This window comes from Felis catus, chromosome B1 (assembly GCF_018350175.1).
Source record: "Felis catus isolate Fca126 chromosome B1, F.catus_Fca126_mat1.0, whole genome shotgun sequence".
NCBI lineage: Eukaryota > Metazoa > Chordata > Mammalia > Carnivora > Felidae > Felis > Felis catus.
Genome location: NC_058371.1, coordinates 54,866,988 through 54,889,937, shown reverse-complemented (window position 1 = coordinate 54,889,937; position 22,950 = coordinate 54,866,988). Strand labels below are relative to the sequence as shown.

The 22,950-nt window shown below is 50.9% G+C and overlaps 1 long non-coding RNA gene across 1 annotated transcript; it reads left to right on the top strand.

Annotated features, from left to right (window-relative positions):
- The first annotated feature begins 17,744 nt into the window (after window positions 1-17,744).
- On the top strand, window positions 17,745-22,042 carry LOC109498893. The gene is made up of 2 exons (XR_002155903.3): window positions 17,745-18,600; window positions 20,606-22,042. It is a non-coding gene; the product is annotated as an uncharacterized LOC109498893 (long non-coding RNA).
- Window positions 22,043-22,950: the final 908 nt, after the last annotated feature.

Sequence of the window (22,950 nt, the reverse complement as noted above, 5' to 3'; positions counted from 1 at the left end):
TCTGGGTTGGACAGCCTATTCCCACCTGCTTAAGCCTTTGCGAAGGGAGATTCCTCAAACGTGGTGCCCTGTGGGGTTCTTTTGGCCCCTACGTCATCAAGGTCCCCCAGCATGAAGGTGATAGAAGAAAAGGCTGTTTCGGTGCCTTGAAAACCACCTGTTCCACTCCACACACAGGGAAAACAGATCACAACTGTTCCTTGAGACACTCTGGATTCCAACTAGGCAGGATCAGCCTAGTCCAGGTCAACCAGGGCCAGGCAGGGAGGAGGGAGAAAGTGCCCTAGACTTCATTTTCAGTGTGGCAGACAGCTGCCCAAGTCATTGTCTCACATTGAGAAGGTGCTCCTCGAAAGCAAGCAAGAGCAGCTTTGTCTTATACTTAATGGTGGGTAATTTGTTAGCCTCTCCACGCACGCCCAACATTGATAATTTGGGAGTTTGTCATGTGACAGGAAAGGATCAGTTGCATAGAATTCTGAACACTGGCTTTACTCTAATTATTATTTTGCCTCGTTATTAAAGTTGACTCGAGTTTTTGTCTTATGTTGGATTCAAACTCTAAACACAAGTAAGACTAGCTGCTATACTCCTCATTAGAGGAACCATCACCTTGTCCCAATGGCCCTTGAAGGCTCAAAGTCCCATGCAACAGAGCTGATATATTTAAAGGAGCACCGCCCAAGTAAAATGGTACTGACTTCCAGTTTTGCTTTAAATTTGCCCTTCTGAACCCAAGACTATTATATTTTGGCTAAATTATTCTTGGTTTGAATGAGAACATGGGGTGAGGAATGTGGATGATGGAGTGGTAGGAGGAAGTATCCTAGCGAGTTGATCCATACTCAGCTAAACCGGTCATGGAGACTGGTGGACCCCCATATTTGAAGTTAACTGTCTTCAGGGAGTAAGGCGCCCCGACTAAGAAGCTACCCCGGGCTCTCCAGCTGTGCAATCTGGGGAAATCAGCACTCTGGGCTCCAGGATGAAGGAAGGGGCAGGAGCGTCTCTAAAGCATTCTGCAAGGTTAGCATTCACTCAGTCCTAACACAAGAATAAACAGCGTTCTATCCTCTGTTGCTTTTCCATCTGGTACGGGTAAGGGGTTCACTGTATGTTGACACGTGATAGCATCAGAGAATGTAAGAACAGAAATTGGATTTATGAACAGACCACCTAGATTAAAAATCAATAGATGTGTGTATATTGTTATATATTGTCTACACATAATACACACATGTGTGTACATATATACATATATATGCATATATGTGTGTGTGCGTGTACGTTGTATATACATGAGGGAGAGAAATAGATCCAGCGAAATCGGTCAAGATATGCAGCAGGTTGATGACAAAGCCAGGTCCAAAGTACAGATTTTCGAACTACATGTCAGGTAATTTGCCTACTGGTCTCTGTATGAGTCATGTAAGTCATCAGAACACCGGATGATGTGATAAGATTCATGTGTAATCAGGTCCATGTGTAGTGTGTTTCCTTCCCCCACCATCATTAATACTGTATTAGAAAAAGCTGCAAGTTCTGGCGACAGCATGCTGCTTCTTTTAAATGGGGGCTCTAAGAATTTACCCCTCCTTTTAATATTAACGCTACATGTAAATTCGCTGAAGGAGAATATCATTTTTCAGAGGTGATGATAGGGATCCATTTAATGGGAGAAGCTAAAAGAGGAAATTATCCAGCTTGTCCTTCCACTGAGGGTAATGTGGGGGTAGTGAGCCCTGTGGGCACTAGGCATGGGAAAGAGGGCACTTCCCCTGTTCCATCCCAGCTGTGTGCCCTGAGCAAATAACTTGACCTTTCTGGGTCTCAGTTCATCTTCAGAGAAATTCAGAAGTTGAGTTAGATCATTTTAATGAACGCTGACATTCTGAGATGTCATCTGGAGAAATTCCCCAAGCAAACTGCCCCAACTTTTAGCCACTGCCCCCTGCCTCTCTCTGCTAAATAATTTTAAAACCAGGGATAGTGGTCTACACAAGAATAGTAGCAGTTAATGCAGAGAAACTTTGCACCTAAGTCTTGTCTAGACTAGGGTCTAAGAGTGGTTTGCAGGCTATTGTCTTCACTTAGTTCATTCAAAATTCATTCGGTAAATATTTAAGTGCCCCATGTACTAAGGCCTGGGGATTCAACCAGTGTAACCTGACCAATTAAGGAAGCAGTAACAGGAAAACGTGCTTTTCAGGTATAATGCCAAAAGTGACCTATAGCCTCTGAATCTGACAATGCATCACTCTGCCACAGCTGGCTCTGGGTCCTGGGCAAATCACGGCCTCCCCAGCCTGGCTTCTTCAGCCGGCCCATCTTCAAGGTTCCCGTCCTGGGCTACATTCAGTTCCTGAAAGGCCTCATTGATCGCCTCGGGCAGCGGCCAACTGCTCCTGTGAACGCTAGACGTCCCAAGTAACCCGAGCCCGTGGCTCCCTCCCATTTGGGGAGAAAAAAAAAAAAAAAAGGATGTGGGGGGGGGGTGGAATCGAAAAAGGAAAGGCGAAAAATACTGAGAAACATGTTTTGGCAGGCAAGGCCTTCGGAGACTACCATATGTGCTCCATATTGAGCAGGCCCTGGTCTTTGATGTTTTTTCTGAAAGTAAAGACATTATTCTTTCTCAAACTGTGCCTAAGTACTACAGACATTAAAACAATGAGGCCCGAACGAGCGGACCCGGCTCTAAGTGTTTAATTCGTCCTTCACCCAAGTGCTCGCCACCAGTTAGCTCCCCCGTGTGCACCCCGACTGCCGCCCGGGTTGCCAACCCGTCCCGGGCCCCATCCCCCGTTCAGGCCCGCGTTTGTCTGTATCCTAGAACACCTTCGCGCCAAGTTCGGAAGTAAGTACTTTCCCAAACGCCCGGCGCAAACTCCCCAGATGTTTCCTGCGTCACGAAACGAGCCCAGGTTGGATCTGAAGCATTCTTACGACGGCAGGTCACGGGGCCCGCCCGGCGCCCGCGAGCCCGGCTCCTCCGCGAGCTGCGGGGTGCGCCCGGGGGCCTCCCGCACTCCCCGGGTTCGCGCCCACGGTGGCTCGCTGGGGAGAGGCCAACAGGGCGGGAAATTGGAGGGGTGGGCATTTTATTACTTGCAGAATTGTGAATCCCAACCGAAGATCCCTAGTATATTTACACTCCGATCTCTGGGGAGCTGATCAGTCACTCACGGGCTGATTGTAAATTACTCCTTCTCTGTGCCTCCCTCGACCCACGGCCGGACACAACGGGGACCTTAACGGGGGACCTAAATCCACTCGGGGAACGGGGAGGCCTGGGCCCCGCCGTAAGCGACAGACCCATAGACCGGAAACTCTCTACCACGGGGCAGGATCGTGGCGCGAACCCGGGACCCGCTCTCGCGCGAGCGATGCTTCCCGAACTGGGGTACCTCCAAGGTGGGCGGGTCGTGGAGGGCTCTCGAGCCAGAGGAGCGGCGGGCGAGGCCCCGCTGCTTCCGGGTCTCGGCAAGCGCTTCCGGGGTGCTCACCACGCGGCTGGTTTCTGCGCTTACAGAACATCACAAATAGCCGAGGAGAAGATTAGCGCCAACGGAGCACGGCGATGACCGTGGTCTATGACTACACTTGGGTGGGTGACAGTAGGGCCCCTCTAAGTAGCCGTAGTCAGGCCCCAGGGCTCAAGCATGTCAACATCTACACCCCGCTGACCCAGAGATTCGAGAAGGGTGGGGCGGGCGGGGGGGGGGGGCACAAGAGCACAGCTTCAGCATCCTGGTCCCACCCGTGATCGCAGGTACTCGGACACGGCCCAAGTCGCCCCTTTACCCCGAGTAAATTCGCTGAGATGACCTTTCTGTGCTTTGGCCCAGGAAGGGTCTCTGCTCCTGGTCATCTGGACTGGGCCTGCCTCAGTCTTGTGAGCTCAGCTCTGGACCGTCGAGGGTGAAGAAAGGAGCACTACGAGGCAGAAGTAACGAATGTCTGCAAATGTCAGCTGGCGCGGGCTCCCTCGACGCCAAGGTGCCTGTTATCCAGGAGGAATCAGCTTGTGTTGGGGCGCTGGGCTGAGAAATGGGAGATCCTCGAGGTAGTCTCATATATGAGCCTGGAATTAATTGAAAAGGCACGGAATACACGCACGTGTGTGTGCGCGTGCGCCTTTGCTTACATTTGCTCTCAAATAATTGCCCCTTTTCCTTTGAAGCGTCCGTTTTGTCAACCAGGATCTATTGTCTCAGCTCCCACTGTGTGCTCAATATCGCCACCAGACCCTTTGGGGCATTCAAGGCCACAGAAGACTAGGTTCTTGCTCGTGAACCTTGCTCAGGACTGGGAATTAGTGGAAGAAAGGGAGGTCGTCCATTAAAATTACTGTGCTGCACTTTTTTTCTGGAATGAACTAAAGGCACCCTGAGAAGAATATGATAATGTATGCTTGCACTTCCGGGCTTGGCTTCCTTTTTCTGACCCTTCCTCAACCGGGCTTTTCCTCCTCAAGAGATTTGCAGGGTGAGTAGAGAAACTGCCAGCCCAGGTAAGTGTGGAAGCCACATGGTCTCATGAATGGAAAAAAGGAAATCATCTCCAAATGCAACCAGGCAGGTGGGGGTAGATGGAGTCTGAGAAGGAATGGGAAGTCTGAATAACCCCCAAGGCAGCAGACTCCATACCCAATGGTGAGGTGTGAGAAACAGTCAACATTTGGAGTCAGAAAGAGTTTTGGCAGCTGTTAGATAACTTCCTGATCTACAATAAAGTTCATGTGACCTAGAGGATGTTTTCCGCAATTCTGTTGCCTGGCTACCTTCCTCTCTCTCCAAGTCTGCGAGTTTGAGAGATTTTTCTGGGTCCGCGTTGAATGGCGGTGCTGGCTGAATGCACGCCCTCGAAGGGGTCCTGACTGATGGCAGCTGCTCAGGTTGGACAGGAGCAGTCCAGGTCTCACTGATCCGTTGCCTCCTCAGTTTTCACCTGCAAGGTGACATAGAGGCGCCCCTTTTTGCGATGGGGAATCCAGGTGTCCCCCATTTCTGGCACCCAAACTGTTTGTTCCAGACCCTACCCAGATGGTGCAAACTAAAGTTTTTTTTTTTTTTTTCCCTACGTAAAGTCCCAAGTGCTTTACTCAGTCCCAGTGTCCTCAGGCCACAACAGCCAAGTTTCTGCAAGGCGGTCTCCCATAATCAGTGCCTAACCACTATGGAAACACATGCAAGATGTTTACTTTCTTTAGTGGAAAAAAAAAATGCAAAGGGAGCCCAGCTAGCTCTTCAAGACTCCCTGGAAAGCATTGTGCATTGAGAGAGTCCCAGATCCTAGCAAAGGATCAAGCAGGTGTCACCTCTCAGTCCCTGTGGCCAGCTAGTCCTCACATCCTCCCACTCCCAGAACGCCTAGTCATGCATGTGCGGACTGGCCCACAGACAGGTGAGTAGGAGGCCGTGCTCCATGGGCATCACAGGTCTGGATATTTGCACAGGTTCTGGCCTGTTTGAGGGACCATCCTTTGGGTCCGTAGAATGTGGGCTTCCCTGAAGTGGCAGCTGGAGGGGGTAATAGAAGTAAGTGAAGAGCAATAGCAAGAATGCAGAAATCAAACCTTGCCAACTAGGGTCAGAGAACGTACATGGGGGCAAGTTCTCAAACTTGCACTGGTGAGATGCAGAGGTCAGGGTTTGGAATTTTGCAGAGCTGCTAGTAACCGGTGGGGGGAGGGAGGTGATCAACCCAGCAACCATACCTCACCGTGGGAAGGGGAGCTGGAAGTTTTGTCACATTTCTAGAGCTTCTAGAAAGAAACTGCATCTTTTCTCTAAAGATGAATAAACAAATGCACTATGATGGGGACCATCAGGGCTAGGAACGGCACTTCCAAACCCCTTATTGGGCAAATGTCCCAGTTTTGCAAAGGCAGAAATAAACTCTGAGGCCAAGATGCCAGCCCCAGTCTAGAAGCTAAGACCCAACCCAGGTATACCTGACCTCAGAAATGCACTAAGCACTTTTCCTCTGACAGGGAGGTCAAGCGGGATCTTCTCCGGGAGCTGTGGATGTGTCCAAACTCCTGATGGATTCTGGGGGCAAGGTTGGTCATCATCAGCAAAGGAGAGACTTACCTTAAACCTACCGCTGGGAAGGAAGTGGGAATAGTAAGTCTTCTTAAGTACGCCAGGAATGTCTCCCATTTTCTGCCAACCCATAAGCACATTATAGTCTAATTGTTACCCATAAGTGCCTTCCAGCCCTGCACAACTACAAACTCTGAAGCTCAGAGCCTACCTGTGCGCTCGACTTTGCCTGACATGGAGTGGATGCCAAAGAAGCAGCTATGGGCTTTATCATCGGTGCAATCCCCAGCTCGCAGCCATCTTGCAGAACCCAAGCTGTCCCGGTTTTCTCATTTGGATCCATTTCTTTTTGCTCTCGGCATAAGAAATCATTCTGGTCACTAATGGCTGTAATAAGATCACTCTGGCTTAAGTCACCCAGGATGGCCTGGAGCCCAGAGGCTCCCCTGGGGTGGTGGATGCTGGGCCCCTCCGTATGGGTGGGGGAAGGGCCTCCACCTGACGTGGCCACACCTCCCAGGGCTCTTCTCACCTCCCTCTCTGCTGCCACCACCACCTTTCCCTACCCACCGCCAGTAGGTAAAGCCCTGCCGTAGACCAGACCATGTGAATGTGCCTTTCCCAGGCAAAGAACCCCACAGATCCTGAACAAGGGAATTGGGTTGGAGAGACCAGTGGAGGAACCCAGTGGAGACCAACAAGCCTTAGCTTCAGTTGTTAGAAATTGAGGCGGGGTTCCAAACACCCTTCCAATTTTGTGTACAAGTCTTTTCCTTTTTCTTTCCCTCTCTTCCTACAGTTTTCTTGCTCTTTTCATTTCTCTCTTGAATTTACTGATTTTGTTTTTTCCTTTTATACTTTCCGGACCGCCAGAGTCTCTGAGAGGAGAGGAGATTTTACACCTGAGTCATGCCATTCTGGTTGGAGGAGGAAAAACCAAGTTCAGTTCCGATTGGCGACCTAGTCTCAGTCTCATCGTCAGGCTCTTCCACTTGGCATTCCTAAGGTCAAGTGTGGTGCCGCCAGCCATGAGCAGCAGTAAAAAATGTAGCAAACTACGATAGAGGAGAAATACATGGATGCAGGGAGGCTTTCTTAACTCCAGAGGGAGGAGGTAGAGGGACTTAACTAGCTGGCATTTAGGAAATCACCATAGTCTCTCCCTCTCCCACCACAAGGACTATAAAGTGAGTTAATATACCCTGATGGGTTGTTTTTTTTTTTAATTATATTAAATGATCATTCATTTAGCCGCCTCCAGGTTTGGAACAGTGCTCCAGGGGCAGTTAGGGCCCAGAGGTCTTAGAATAGCCAGAAAATGAGGAAATGCACCTGATACCCCTGAATTTCCCTTCCATGCCCAAGGGGAACAGGGGGCTCCACAAGGGTGAGTATAGCTTTAGGGACTCTTTAAAATAATTCATCCTGAACACCCACCTGGAGTCTGTGCCCCATGCAGCTGTACTGACCAAAAGAGAAGAATGTGGGCATCTGGCTCCCTAATTCTCCTCACCTGGGCCCAGCAACAGGAGACTAAAGGACAAGGAAAATGGGGAAGTAAAAAGACAATGGAAAGCATCTGGGCTAGGACTGTGCCTGTGTAGGAGAGGAAACAAAAATTTCCCTAAGCGAGTCTCAAATCACAATTGCTCCCCTGCCCCCAGCCACACACAGACCTCTACACCCTCCCTCCTTGCTTTTTGGCTTTACCTGTTCTGTCTGTCCCCTCTTTCCTTCTGCAAATGCCTCAAATTCAAACTCTAAGGCATTTTCTCGAGTGTAGGCGAGCAGTCACCAGACAGCCTCTCTGTGGATGAAAAGGAAGTCCATGACACCAAGAAGCAACTACTGAACAAGTTCTGGGAAGTAGGGGTGCCAATAAAAATGTTTGGGTGGTGGAACCCCCAGGGTTTCACTGCTAGGAGTTGAACCATGGGTTTCCAGAGCCCACACTCAGTCCTCCCCCCCAATTTAGGGGCAAGTGGTCTTTTCTGCTCGCTGGACAAAGCCTGGCCCTGACAGGTGGAGAAAGGTCCGAGGCGGCACTTGGAAGTTTAGGACCATGTTAATTCCTTCCTAGGTCTCCCCGGGCTTCAAAGCCCCAGGCTGAAGGGGAGTATTTGGGCTCAGTTCAGATGCTCTCGTGGCATGAACAGAAACTCAGGTCCAGTGAATCTGAGTTTAAATCTTCTCAACCCTGGTGTGATGGGGAAAGAAAAGTGTGGGGTAGACTTTGGACTCTTCTGGCTGAGTAAGAGATTCCTGGCAACTGACCTTCTCATGAATATTTTGGGGGAATAGGTACAATGGTGCTGCAGCTTAAAATGGTGTCCAAGGCTTCAAGTCCTTAGAACCAATTTCCCACCACTTCCATCACTCTCCAGGAATATATATTAGAGACACATGGAAAGCAGCTCATCTCTCTCTTCAAGGTCAACCAGAGACCTAGCCCAGGCTGCAGGACCTATCAGTGTGTCATCAACTCTCAGGACGTTGCTAGAAGCAAGAGGATGGTAGTAAGGATCCCTAAAATTTGTTTGGATGCACAGACCTATGGCTCTGATCAGGTCCCTCCTCTCTGCACCTCAGTGTCCTTGCAGGCACACAAGGTTTGGAAATACTCCTCTTACGGTTTGTCAAGATCGAGCAATGTACAGCCTATAAAATGCTGGACCCTTAATAGGCTCTCACTAATAGTAGTTCTTTCTCTCATGTTCTGGAAGTAGGGGCAGGCAGATTTTATTACTTCTTTAAAAAAAAATTTTTTTTTTTTTAAGTTAAGTAAGCTGTACACCCAAGGTGTGGATCGAACTCCCCACCTTGAGATCAAGAGTTGCTTGCTCTATGGACTGAACCGGTCGGGCACCCCTACTCCTGTTTTCTTGATGGAAGAACCCAGGCCAGGTCCTGGAAGAGCAGCAGAGGACCACCCATAACTTCCCTGACTTAGATTGAGCCCCTTGGCCACCGGCCTGAGTTCTGCTGTGGTGGTGGACTCTCAGCTCCTCCCTCCCTCCCCGCCATCCCCATAGCAACTAGGAGCCCAGGCCCAAGCCTAGGGGAGGGCCTCGTGCACCAAAAGGGGGCCCAGTCTGCAGTAATCAGACTCTGAAAAGCTCCTGCCATAGGTTGGACGTGAGTAACTCTGAGTTCATTTGACAGCCAAAGGGCAAGCAACTCTTGGTGCAGAGAGCGGGGGCTTCCCCAGGCCAGCCTTGCTGCCTTGTCCTCTCCTCCAGAGCAGGCACACTCATTATGCCCCACCGGGCGCTGGGCTCTAATTCCTCCTACCCAGCGCCCACCCCTTACCCAGATTTACAGAGCAGCCTGGGATTCTCAGGGCTGCCAAGTGGCTGCTAGAGGAGGAACGAACGTGGGGAGCCCTAGGCTCTGCTGTCTCTGAATCCCTTGATGCCCAAATGCTTGTCCAGGAGCAAAGGCAAGGAGGTGGTGCCTACTACCTAAGCCAGGCCCTCCTCCTTGCTTAAGGGCTACAGGCAGGCCTTGTTTTTTTTTTTTTTTTTTAAAAACCCGCCCCCCTAAGCCTATACAATTACCAAAAGCCAAAACAGTCCCCAAATCTTATTTTTTCCCCCACAACCGCCCCACCACACCTGAGGGCCCCAGTCAGCGGCAACCGCCGTGGGCACCACCTTACTAACGTTTGGAGGTAGATCTAGGAAGGAAGAGAAGAAGCAAACTGCCCTTCAGGATGAGAGAGCAATATTCATTCCTATCACTAGGAGAAGGCGGATGATCTGGAGCTGTCGCCCGGAGGGCTGGCTTGGTGCATGGAAGTATTTAGCAGGTTCAGTGCTATTACTGCCTAACAGGGTGTGAAAAGGAATATGAATGTGAAATAGTGTGGGAAAATGGAGAGTTTCCAAAGCAGGGAGCGAGGCCCCTCCACTGCCCCGCCTGGAAGGCTCAGAGTCCCTGCTGCCTCACGTGCAGCGCCAGGAGGCGCTGCCACTGGCCTGAGACCACTGGGGGAACTTGTGGACAAGAGATTAAGGACCCGAGGAGCGGGGTGGTGTGCAGAGTCTACAAAAGGCGGAAGGTGTGTCGAGAGTCAAGCTGGCAGCATCGGGGAGAAACCTAGGCAACGCCTTATTGGCTCTCCCTGCCTGGCTGAGGCGGCAGACCCCTGGCAGCTTCTCGGAAATTCACCACCTCCCTACGAATGCACCGATAAAGACGGACTTCTTACTAATTTTTAAATTAATTTTATGAAACAACCTATCAATCCACTGAGTAAAAATGACAAGAAGAATGCGAGTGCTTTCTGCAGGAGGTGGGAGTGGGGGTGAAATGGAAAGGTCCTCGTTGATGGAAATTTCTCCAATTCCAGATCGAGAGCGCACAAACCCGACAAGCATCCCTACACTACGTCCGGAAGACAAGGACTCCTCCTCGCCGTCTGACAATAATCCCCCATCCTGGCGCACACAGGGGTTTAGACTCTCCCACCTCCCAGGCCTCGGCAATCCCAAATTCCAGGCCTCCCGAACCACTGAACGGCAACAGGGCGAGCCAGACCCCAGGCCGCGCCCCCAGGCTAGGTTGGTGCCCAAGCGACTTCCCCTGGGACGGGAGCGGGGCCTCCAAGGACAGCACTAGAGAAGGCCTGGGACCAGGGTCTCCCTGGTACAACGTAGAACTACCTCTCAACCCCCACCCCAACTCGCCCCGAACCGGGCTCTGGACCGTCGTCCAGGTGTTTTCCAGACGTGAACTCTGCTACCAAGTGACGCCTCTGCGCTCGGGGCCGTCTGGCTGGAGTAGCACTCACAGCCCGGGAGGCCGAAGTGCGAATGCCTCCCTCTGGGACAGGTACCACTGCATTTGTGGGGCGCATTGCTAGTCTGGAAACGCTTGGGGTCGGGAGAGATAGCCCGCCTCCCTTTTGAGAACATTTCCGCAGACCAGACTGCACCGGGGCAGTTGGGCGACGGGTGCAATTGGCCGCAGATAGTACCAGGTTTGGAAACAGACCCCAGCATATAATTCCAATTCCCCAGTACTAAGGCCTATTCCAGAATCGGTGGCCGCGGTCACCCTGGTTTTCTCATGCACATCATTCATCGTTCTAATCGTAAATCAAAGTTCCAGGACCTGATTTTGAGAGGGGCACCGATGAGAGAGGAGGGTAGGTGGGGGGGGGGGGGGGGGCGGGGGGCAGGACAGACAAGCAAACGCTCGCGCGGCGGGAGAACGGGGAAGCACCGGGACTTGGGGACCTCGTCAGCCTGAAAAAAAGCCCTCGCAAGTCTCCAGCCTCAGGTTTCTGCCCCCCGAACCTCCGGAGTCGAGCCCCGCGCTCCTCCTCCCGGGAGCGGGAAGGGCGGAACGCGCGGCCCGAGGTGGAGTCGATGCCTGCGGCCCCAGCACGCGGCCAAGCCAGCCTCGGCCCCCGACCTCCTCGACCCGCGCCGGCGGCACGACCGGAGCTCTCAGCTCCTCCCCCGGGCCCCGCGCACCCCTGCCCTGCGCCTCGGGCCTGGCGGCGGCCGGCCAAACCGCCTTTCTTTTCCTGCCTTCCCCAGTGAGCTCACTTCCTCCCCGCGCCGCTCCCTTGCGTCAGCCGGAACCGGCTCCCGGGCCGGCCGCAGCGGCGGGGCGCACAGACTCCGGGCGCGGCGCCTTCTCCGCGCCCCTGTCCTTCCCCGAGGCGACGTCCGTGAGCCGAGAGAAGCTCCACTAGCAGGAAAGGGGAGGTCGAAACCTCTGCGGAGAGAGGAAATGGCTTCATCCGTCGCCAGACTTCGCGCGGGCAGGAGCGCCGAGAGAGCGAGGCCCGCCCGCCCGGGCAGATTCATCGTGACACCGCCTTGACTCGGGCCCAGCAGCCTGCGGCTGTCTTCTTTCCTTCTCCCCCGCTCCTTGTCCCCTTGTTCTCCTTTAGTCTTCACGTGCGTTAAAAAATTCATATGCAAGCACGTTGAAAAAGCAACTTCGCATTTTAAAGTCGGCAGCAGCGGAGGGAGAATTACAAATAGGATTGGGTTTAATTAGCTGGTAATTCTCTTCGCTTGCCCCCATAATTAAACAGAGATTCTAGAGCGGCTTCAGGGCTCACAAGTGATTATTACAAGCATATTTTACATTTACATTAAAGTGCTGTCCCCGGGGTGTAATCCAAGATCTGGCTCCATTTATTCGGATTTCGAACCTGAGCGCTGAAGCCAGAATACTGCTCCCCAGCTATGTTGTGGGATGGCGTTGTGGGGGGGGGGGGGGAAGAAGCTGTTGTTTAGTTTCCCTGGCTGATTTTCTATTTTGTCCAGTTCTGTTTCCGGGGCGAAAGAAAACACAGCCGAAGGCTGGAGAGCCTTCAGCCTCAGATCCCACCGACACTCACGCCAAAAGAATTTTTTTTTTTTTTTTATAAAACCCATCCTTTTTTAAAGCGTGAAATTGTGCAAAACTCAGAGCCACCTCGGTGGTTCCCCACCACACACACACACAGGGGCACATCCAGCCCAGACACTATGGGCCCCACAGCGGATGGGGCTGCCCTTCGCGTGGACTGTCTCCCGGTAGAGATCCGGAAGCCCTGCTTCGTGACTACTCAGTCCCTCCACTCCCGCGCCCTCTTCTCCCCCATTTCATCTTTGTCGTCGCAGCGATCTACCCACCTTCCTCCCTCTGCGATTCCCTGCGAATCGGCGCTACTTCCCTAGCCGAGCCACCGCCTCTGTCGGGTCCCGGGACGCGGCCAGCCCGGAGCTCCAGAAAGGCACTGGAGAAGGCCTGGGGCCGCGCTCTCCCCGGTACAGCGTAGAACTATCCCCCCCCTACACACACCCCACCCCAACCCCCGCCCGCTCACCTTGGGACCTCGCAATGCGAGTCGTCCCCCACCCCCACCTCCGCCGCCTGACAGTTTCCAGGCTCCAGGCGAAGCGCGTGTCCGTGTTGTCACCAGATCCACGAGGGCTTTTGATGAGAGCTGCTTCCCTTTTGAAAACACCATTCCCTTTCCCCAAGAGAAAAGGATCTATTTTCCTGGACTGGTTTAAACACACACACGTACGAAAAGTATCTGTGCTGTGAAAACATCAGCCTTTAACAGTTGTCTTGGAGTGGAGTAAAGACTTTCAGGAAATGATGGAGATAGGCCTGCTCAAGTAACCCATCCCCCAGACTGTCATTTCTCTGGCTACCTCTGCTCTTGCCTGGCCCTCTGCATCATTTTTTTTTTTTCCCTTAAAACTTTTCCGAACGCAGCCTCTTCCTTATTTATGCCTTTATCTTAAAGAAGAGATCCCTGGAAATAACTACCAAACCAGAGGAGAGGCTCTCACCACTCCCAGTTTCACCAATTAGGGGCACAGGCTGGCTAGGTACCAGGAGCATCTTTGAGCCCAAGTCTACTCATCTGGAAAGAAATGCTTAGGAGAGATAAATTCTAAAGGCCGATTTGTACTCTTAAATTCAATACTTTTCAGACACAGCGTTTCTTCTTACTTCTGAACTATTGACGATATACACATATGTACATTCCAGGAAGGTTCTGTGACAAGGTGCAGACGAAAGGGACATTTTAAACTTGTGACGGTACCCTCTTTGGCTGCTTCCTCCCAAACCAGCTTTTCCCTCTGAGCACAGAAAGAGAACACCAAGGATAGGTCTCCTGAACACAGCCAACGTCTAAGTCCACTTGTGGTCACATGATTCATTAGGAACCTCAATCCTCATCTGACCCTGCCAATTCAAGCACGCCAGTGAAACCCCATAAAACCAGCCAAGAGGCTGGCCAACATATGCACACATTAATTAGAGTTATGTGGGCCTTTGGCTTGCAGCCTGATGAACGGCTCCAGGACTTCAGGGGGCAAAGGGTTTGGGGTCCTTTTCACCTACCAATGCCCTTTGGTCCTGCCAGGGCATCAGCTGAACATAGTGGGTGATCTGAAAGCCAACCCCCTGAAAGTTAACCATGGTCACTAAGAGTAAAACCTGGCAGTGGGTCCCTGCAAGGGACAGGCAAGAATTTGTTCAAAGAAGATAAAGAAAATCAGTAGTGAGCTTTTTTGTTATTACCGCATCTGGTTTCATTACGAGAGAGAGAGAGAGAGAGAGAGAGAGAGAGAGAGAGAGAGAGAGAGAGAAGGCAGGGGAAGCCCAAAGTGAAAGAAATTTTTAGCATTTATACACTTAACCACACTCTCTCTGAACACACACACACACACACACACACACACACACACTGTAATGACTATCAAAAAACTGAAGAGGCTTCCAACCCCATTTACAAGGATAATGGAAGGCTTGGTGAGGAGGAGCACGTAGGCTTGAGCCAATTTAGCAACCACAATTCTGGCCAGGTACCAAAAAGTCACAGAACATCCTAGATAGCAGAACTGGCTCCATCCCTGGCAGGGGGCCCCACGCATGGTACTTTTCCTACAAAGGGTGTCCTTTTTACTCCATCCACATCTGACTCCTTGATAGAGCACGGTCAAGGTCAGTCACTGCCAGCCAGCAAGACCTCTTAGGCTGTCTGAGCACTGCACTGATATATATCTCTCTGCTCTGTATTGGGAGCGATCACCTCTGGCTTTATCATCGTCTCTTGTTGAATTGTAAAGGACAAAATGCCTGGGGTCTCTCAAGTCTGCATCTGCTTACTTATTACACTGCAACATGTATCTGTTGTTTTATAATATGTGTGCCCGTCCCAGTCCCTTTCCCCATTAGTTATAATCCATACAAAATATCTACAGGCTAGAACATGGCAAAACCTCTCTTATAGGGGGAAGGAATTCATTACTTATCTGACGCGTAACAATTTAGTCCTTTCCAATTCATGTTCCGATGTGTTTTCCTCCAGCGATGAGGAGCCATATCCCCACAACTCTAGAATGTTATAACCTCACTATTTCTGCTTGCTTTTCTTCCTTCCCTTCTTTCCTGTTTCTTTATTCTTTGGACTCAGCCACAGAGAAAAAACAACCCAGTTTGGAGCTTTAGAAATCGTTTGTTCTGCATGTGCCCCGTCTTTTCCTTCCCAGATACTTTTAATTACAATCAGGAGGCATCTTACACCCTGGCCAGATTGTATTCGGTTCGAGCCTCTTTAAAGTTCTTCAAAGCTTCTAGGGGCGCCTGGGTGGCTCAGTCGGTTAAGTGCCTGACTCTTTGCATTTCGGCTCAGGCTGTGATCTCACAGCTCTTGTGTTCCAGCCCCACGTCATGCTCACAGTGAGGGACCTGCTTGGAATTCTCTCTCCCTCTCTCTCTGCCACTCCGGGTGTGCCCCGTCTCCCTCTCTCGAAATAAGTAAATAAACTTAACAACACAAAGTTCTTCAAAGCTTCCAGGGATCTCTCCCCACCCCACCCATCTCAAGCCCTCCAGATCAGCAAAACGGATACACATGTAGTAACTTGCATCATTCTAGATCCATAGAGATTAGATTCCTATTTGCTTTTCTATGGATTGGGGAGCTCAGGAAAGATATGCAAGAAATGTACAATGGGAGAAGCACCTGGACAGATATTGACAGTAAGACTATTCACATGTGCCTTTTGGTATATTTTTGAGCCATGAGAATGTACTGCATAGTCCTTAAAAATTAACCTGATCAGGACATATATGAGAGATGCCAGATGCTAAATATATGTAGACATAATATCACATATTAGGGAGGAGGACCTAGAGGAGATCTAGAAAAACATGCAATAAACTTGCTGTTTTGCTTCATGGGTCACAAGCTTGAAATAGGACTAGAAAATAATATTTTGTGCAGATGTATGCAGAAGTATAAAACTTTAGGTGAGCAACATGCACAGTACTCGTCTCCTCAAATATTCCTCTCCTATTCCCAGATGAGAATATTTGTCAGTTTAAAGCTATTTGCTCCTCCCATTAAGTCAGGTTTCACATACTTGTTGGACTGGCTGAGCCCTCAGTCCTAAGTACAAAGGTTAAGCTAGAACACAACCGAAAAAAGACTGAAATTTCCTAATAGACACTTGAAAATGGACAATTTGCCTCCCTTGGATGAAGAGGACAAGATCCTTCCCTGGAAATGGCTGCCCTCGGTGGCTCCCCCTCCAAGCACACCCTGACAGTCTTCTGAGGTGGGCTAAACACCTTGTCCTAGGACGTCTGCTCCTTTCCCTAGGCTTTAACCAGGTGCAAAAGTTTTTATTAGGCAAATTCTACGCAGGAAACAATATTTTCAGGCTAAATAAAAAAAAAAAAAAAGGAGAGTATAAATTCCTTTAGTGATGTTAACACAACCAACCCAATCCACCCCCAGGTCCTTAGATGGCCCTTGAACGCCATAAAGACTTGAAGTCCAAACTGCCACGCTCTTTAAACAATATTCAAACAAACCACTCCACCCTACTGGGGGAGGCAGTTCATCAGCTAACATTAGTGTTTACATCTCCTGTGGTTTTTCTTGTTGCATAGCCCCTGCTAGTAAACAACCGAAACCAATCTCATGGCAAAGGTCAAATTGCAAAACAAAAGGGGCTTTTAAAAACTCTTATTTCAAGGTATGGTATATAGAAAACGAATAGGGAATAATCTTAGCTCTACCCACCTGTGTTGATAAACAAATCCTCCTGAAACACAAAATCAGATCACCTTTGCCCACAAAAACAGGTGGTTAACTACGTGATTTCCAAGGAGGTATTCTTTTATTAGAAACCAAGAGAGATTTCAGAAGATGGACCAGGAGAAAGAACTGGTCAATGTTTGTGAAACCCCAAAAGGTGGCATTTGGGGAAAGGGGAGGGGGTAGGAAGGAAAGGGAAGGGAGTTGAAAGAGCCCTTGGTTTCCCCAGCTGTTCCCAGAAGTTGGAACATATGGTGCCAGGGCTTTCCAAAGATGACAAGGGATAGGCAGTAAAAAAAATTCCCCCCCCCCCAAGGCATGCCTTTACCCAAATAAAGATACATCTTCAGGCTGGAGACATTTCTTCCTTCCATAGTGGAATGGGCACAGGTCGCTTAGAACCAATTCTTATCATTTAGTGAAAATAATAGTGATTATGGAAGCAGCAGAAGGAGTCAAGGTGTTCATGCTAAAAAACTTCAAGATCAGGCCTGGCCCGGAGTGGAAATATGCAAACTGGTTCTTCATATTTCACGTTTTATAGACAGAATTTTCCCTAAAGGATATACTTTCATTAGGTCATAAATGCACCAACAGAGGAAAGAGAGAGCAAGAGGTGTGTGTGCGTGTGTGTGTGCGCGCGCGCCGCGCGCGCGTGCGAGTCCGGCGGCGGGGCGTGGGTGGGGGGGGGGTTGGGAGGTAGGGTCTTGGGGCGGAGGGATATGCCACCCCTGAGGAGAGCAGAGTTCAGGGACCGGCGAGTAGAAACCATCCTCCGTGAGGCTTCCTAGGGCTTCTGCTTCGTTGTTTTTAGTTCTTACATTTCTTTTGGGTTCCACCGGAGCGCCTAATTGCCCCAAGTCCAAGTACTTGCTTGCCTAAAGACCACAAGAAGTGGGACGGGGGAGAGAAACGTGGTTTTCAGAAGTTCATTACAAATTTAACTCGTGGAAGATTTTTAGTTGGGGCCTCAGTACCTGAGCCTAGGTGGCAGGGAAAGAGGTTGTCTGACGACTTTCGGTTCCCGCTAGACCCCATTCCTGGACTGGAAAAGTTTACCTCCCCAACATCCAAGAGATGCGACTCCGTGCTCTCAAAGGCGAGGGCTCGCCTCGTCTGCGGCCCCTGTTGTAGTCAGGAGAGAACGTTGCAGACTGGGATTTGCCCTGCCTCAGCTTAGCTAGCCACGTTGGATTCTTCCAGCACATTTCTCAAGAGTGAGTCGGAGTTATGCAACCAGCATCATTAGCCTGTATCGAGTCCCAGGGAATACTTAAATCCACGGCACTGATTTCACACCTAGAAGGCTGTAGAAGTTTCGAAATTATTGTAAAACACCACCCGGATGATATATTGTCTGTTTAGGCCAGATCAGCAAGACACACGCGCGTACTCTACGTTTAAATCACACCCCGAAATGCGGAGACGATGTTTCTATGGGATCTACACGCGACAGAGAAAAACTGCAACAATTAATTATTGCTCTTTTTTTTGATTTCCTGTTTCTAAAGAAAGCATTGGTATCAAGGACGAGTTAGGTAATGTGAACTAAAGAGCAAGCAGGTCGCTGTCGTTTAGACCTAATCACAATTCGTAGTTCAAGCAAAACTGCCTCTGACACCGTGTATATTCCGCTACTCCTCTCCGGCTGCCCCGGCAGGGACGCCCCCAGGAGTATTTATTCCTGGGGCTGGAAACAAAACAACTAACCCGGTCTGCTGCGTAAGAGAGCGCTCCAAGATGGACTGCCGGAGAAAGGCATTTTGACCCCGCTGGAAATTACTCATATTGACAGACGCCCGGGGAAGGTAAATTACCCAGCGCGCTGACGTTACGCAGAAGCGCGCCCTGTTGCGACTCCGCCGCGGCGCCCAGGGGCCAGAGGCTCCTAGTTCGCTCCCCCAGATTCCAACAAAGCCTCGCTTTGCTTCTCTGGGCCTGGGATTTCAGCGTGAAGGCGACGGAGAGAGCGGTAAAAAGGTGCCAGAGAGGAATCGGGCGAGACAAAACCAGAAAAGCAATGGGAAAGAGACGTTCTGCGCTGTAGCGCAGGAGAGCTGTTGAGCCGGGGAGAAAACCAGCAAAATCCGCAGGGGAGGGAGTGAGGGAGGAGGCAGGGAGGGAGAGTACCGCGCAGCTCTGGGCTCCCAGGTCCGCCACTTGGGAGGTCCCGGCCCCAACGCAGGCCGGGCCAAACGTCCCCCCGGGAGGCTCGCTGCTCGGGCGGGGTCACAATTACACCTCGGCTCCAGGCGAGGACTTAAAAACCAAGTGGCGGGGGGCTGCAGTCTGGAAGCAAGGCCCTGCGGTCATCAGAGGGGGGCCGGGCCAGTGCGCAGGAACTTTTTACAAGGCGTGTGGGTACAAGGGGGGAAAAAATCAAAATAAACCACTTTCATCCAGCGTGGGCCGTGAAAATAAAAGCTGCCTTATAAAGGGGGCGAGCGGGAGTTTTGAAATTTAGTGTGTGTTTTGCTTTTATATAAAGAGTTTTGTGGTTTTACCTGATAACCTAGGGGGAACTGTGGGGGAAATAACTGCTAGATTTTTTTAATTATTATTATTATTTCCGAAGAGGGCTGCAACAGTTCACAGGTTTCTCCCAAATTAGCTTGTGTCCCCAAACTGGAAACAACTGCTTGCCTCCATATAGATCATTATACAAATTGGGGGACAATACTCGCGTGACCGGATTATTGTTGACGTAAAGCGGGATCCACTGGTCTCACCTCTTTTCTTTTTAAAAGTGAGTCTTGAAAACTGAGTCTGCAGAGGAGGCGGAATGGAAAGCGTCAGAAAGTGTAACATCTCATTTTTACTGGCGATTGGACTGGAATCCTTCTCTAAGAGCAACCCGCATGGCTACAAAATACCCTGCTCAGGGCGCAAAGACCAGGCGAAACTGGCCGGGCGGCTGCAGGGAGGGCGCCCAGCCAAGCCCGGCTCTGGCCCTTGGCTCAAAGAAGGGGACCTGACAGCCGGTCCCCTCCTGGGCAGGGTAGGGCTGGGGGAGGCGGCTACCTCCTCCCGGACTTGGGCCTCGCGTCTGCGGTATTTTTAGCTTCTCTCTCTGGGTTCCCTAGAGGCTCTTTTGTAAACCGAATGGAGGCTCTCCAAACTGCCCTCACTTGGAGGGGGTGTGGGAGTAGGTGGAGGCGGCTGCATGGGTATTTTGAACCGGAAAAAAATTGCTTACGTTTACATTAAAGCCAAAGTCTCTAGGTTTTTGTCCTTACTGCCTTTTCTCTTTTTCGCCCCCCTCCCGGCCCAGGCCCATGGGAACACGCCAAATTCCATACCCCATACCGTGGGGGTATGAATGGGTAGGATCTAGACATTTAGAGCAGAATCAGAGTGTCGTGCGCCCTTCCTCTCCGCCTTTCATCCCGGCTTTCCCGACCACTACTGCTCCCGGGAGCCGGCCTAGGAATCCTTGGGAAGGGTAGGGAGGAGAGGAGGACTCTCTGCCGCCTTCGAGGAAGCAGGGACACGCGGCATTTGTTTATTTTTTAAATAAAGGCTTATAATAAGTCCAACTGTTTCTGCAACTTAGTTTCCAACCCAGTGTGGGCCCAGGGATGCGAACCTCCAGACCCAGACTGGCAAGTCTCAATTGGGCAGATGTTTATTACTTAGAATCCCAGGTCTCCCTGCGCCCCCTCTCACCTTGGAGATGCCCTAGTCCAGTTTCCCGGCTGGGGTCGCAGCCAAGACTTTCATGTCCCTCTTCTCCCCATCCCGGATCCGGCTGGGCCCCGACGGCTCCTGTACCTGGCCTTCACACCGCCTCGCGATCCCTGCAGACAGCGCCACCCCCCCCCCGCCCACCCCCCCGTTCTTAGGCTCGACGCTGCCCCTCGAAATTGCCCAGGCTGGTGGGACGGCGCTCCGCTGTGGAAAACAAGGACGGGGAGGCAGGAGCCAAGAGCTGGTACTCTCTGCTTCCGCCTTAGAGTCAATCCTCTCCCCCATCCCTTCCCCACAGGGAGTGTCCGGCCTTGCGGCGCACCCCAGCTGCCTGGAGTGCTCCACGTTGCCCCCACGTCCCAGACGCCGTGCCTCTACCCACCGGATTGCCTTCGGGGCCCCTCGGTGCTGTGTCGACCGCGCGGCGCCGTGGGTCGTGCGAACAGGAACCGCCAGGCCCACCAGATCTGCGCTCCTAGCAGCCGGGTAGCCTAGCGTGTCGAAGATGCTCGGAGGAGGAGGAAGTGCAGAGAAAACAGAAGAGGAAGGAAAAGGGGTGGGGGTGGGGGGCTGACATACACAAGCACGCAAAACTGACTTTGCTGATGGACTTTTTCAGTTTCACACGAAGCGACCTGTAGTATCTGGAGAAGGTTTTTGAAGACGTTTAGGAGGGAGGGTGAGTTTTCTGCTGAGAAACTCAATCTGCCATACAGTAGCGGCCCCATCTGGGATCTGTCACTGCTGACAGCACCACAGGGCACAGACGTGATCTTCTGCACAGCCTGCACTCCCCGAAATACCCTCCTTAATCAAAGGATGTCTGCGCGCCGGAGCTCAGCTGACCGCGCCGGGAGCAGAACGGCCAGCAAATCCACCCCCCCCCCGGCCCGCCCCCCTCCCCACGGACACAACAACGGCCCCTCTCCTCTAACTAGCACATTAATTAAAAGCGGAAAGGAGACAGAGGCTGATGTCATTGCTCTCAGAAGATCATAAACGTAAAAGAGTCATCCTGTGAGAATCCCTGAAAATGACTTTAATGAATAATTTCAGAGACAGTTATGGCTTTGGGTAATTACTGAGCGAGAATATGAAAACCAGATTTGCAAAGCAAAGGCGATGGTCAGGCGGCCCGGCGGCCACTTTCTCCCCTTAAAACCGCACCAGCTTTCTTCTCCGCCAAATTCTAGTTACAGACTTGGGATGCATGTTCGTCTTTAAAAATAAAAGCAACAAACACGCATTTTTCTGTTCCTGCGTTTCTGCCTTATCCTAAAGGCAAACAGGTCAGCTCAAGGCAACCACAACCCACTTTGGGTAGAAGCCAACCAGGCACTGGCCTCAGTGGCCATGGGCTTCCATCTTTTCAGGAAGGAGCTATTAACCACCACTTTGGTTTAGAATGATTTTGGGGGGGGGCTCTTCCGTAGGTGACTTACAATAAAAGTTGAAAACTCTGCCCCCGAGTAAATAAAAAACCTGTTTGTTTCAAATCCTGTCAGCTGTTGGAGCAGCAAACAAGTGAACAGCGAATGACCCCACTTCTTACAGAAAAATCTGCAGGTCTCCTTAAGTCTAGTTCTTGTTTGCCATGATGATTTCGTTCTACAGTAAGGAATGATGTTTTGAAACACTCCATCTGGTCACAGGGATGCATCAGGCTGGGCTTGGTTGTTCATGATGAGTTGTGTGCAAGAAAGTATTAATAAAAAGGTATTATAGGCAAAAGTAATGTGGGTGTTTGTTGTTAGTTTTGTTTTTTAATGGTCTGTACGATTCGGAAAACTGCCCGCTTGTCTGAGTACTCCATCATTAAGGAAGATCTTGGAGAAGCCACTTACCAGCACCCGTGGCAAACTGCAGTATGCAGCTATTATCTGCCCCTCCCCCCTAAAAGCAGTTAGGCCCCTCCTCCTCCAGTCATTAAGGATTCAGTTGTCTTAAAGTCCCTTTCTCCATTTCTAGCCCCCAAACTCTCCCACTCACTCCCCAGCTCGATGTTTTCTTCCCTTTCTGCCAGGGATAAGGGTGGGTAGAAGGGGGAGCCAAACTCTCTCAAATGTGACATTTTCACTGACTTAGGAGGAAATGGTCCTCATCCGCTGTAGATTACATGAAGACACTTTGGAATTTAGTGTACTGAGTTGCCTCAAAGAATTGAAGAGGGGTGAATGTTTGGGAAATTTTCTCTACCAGATTCCCTGTTTATTGTTGATATCTCCCCACCCCCCAACAGATCTTCTTGTCACTACCTTCAAATCATGGGCTATGAATTATTTTCCCTCTAGCTAAATTCACTGTAAGCACTGGCTTGGGCTTTGCAACCTGTGTGTAAATAAATAACATCTTCTGGGTTTGCTTTGAGTCCTTGCATTGCCCGGTTAAATCGAGATGTAGGACTGATCCATGATGTGGCCAGTTCTCTCCCTGTGGAGACTCTGATTCATGCAGGCCTTGCCCTCCCCTCCCCCATCCTTGATAAAGCCATCCTCATCCCCAGGGTCCAGTGTTTCACAGCGGTGGTTGAGAGAGAGCCCAGACTGAGGAATCGGCTGCATGCCCTAGGTGTGTGTGGCCTCAGGCAGTGGTTCCTGAACACCAAGCGGTGGGGGGGGGGGGGGGGGGGGAGGGAGTTTTGGA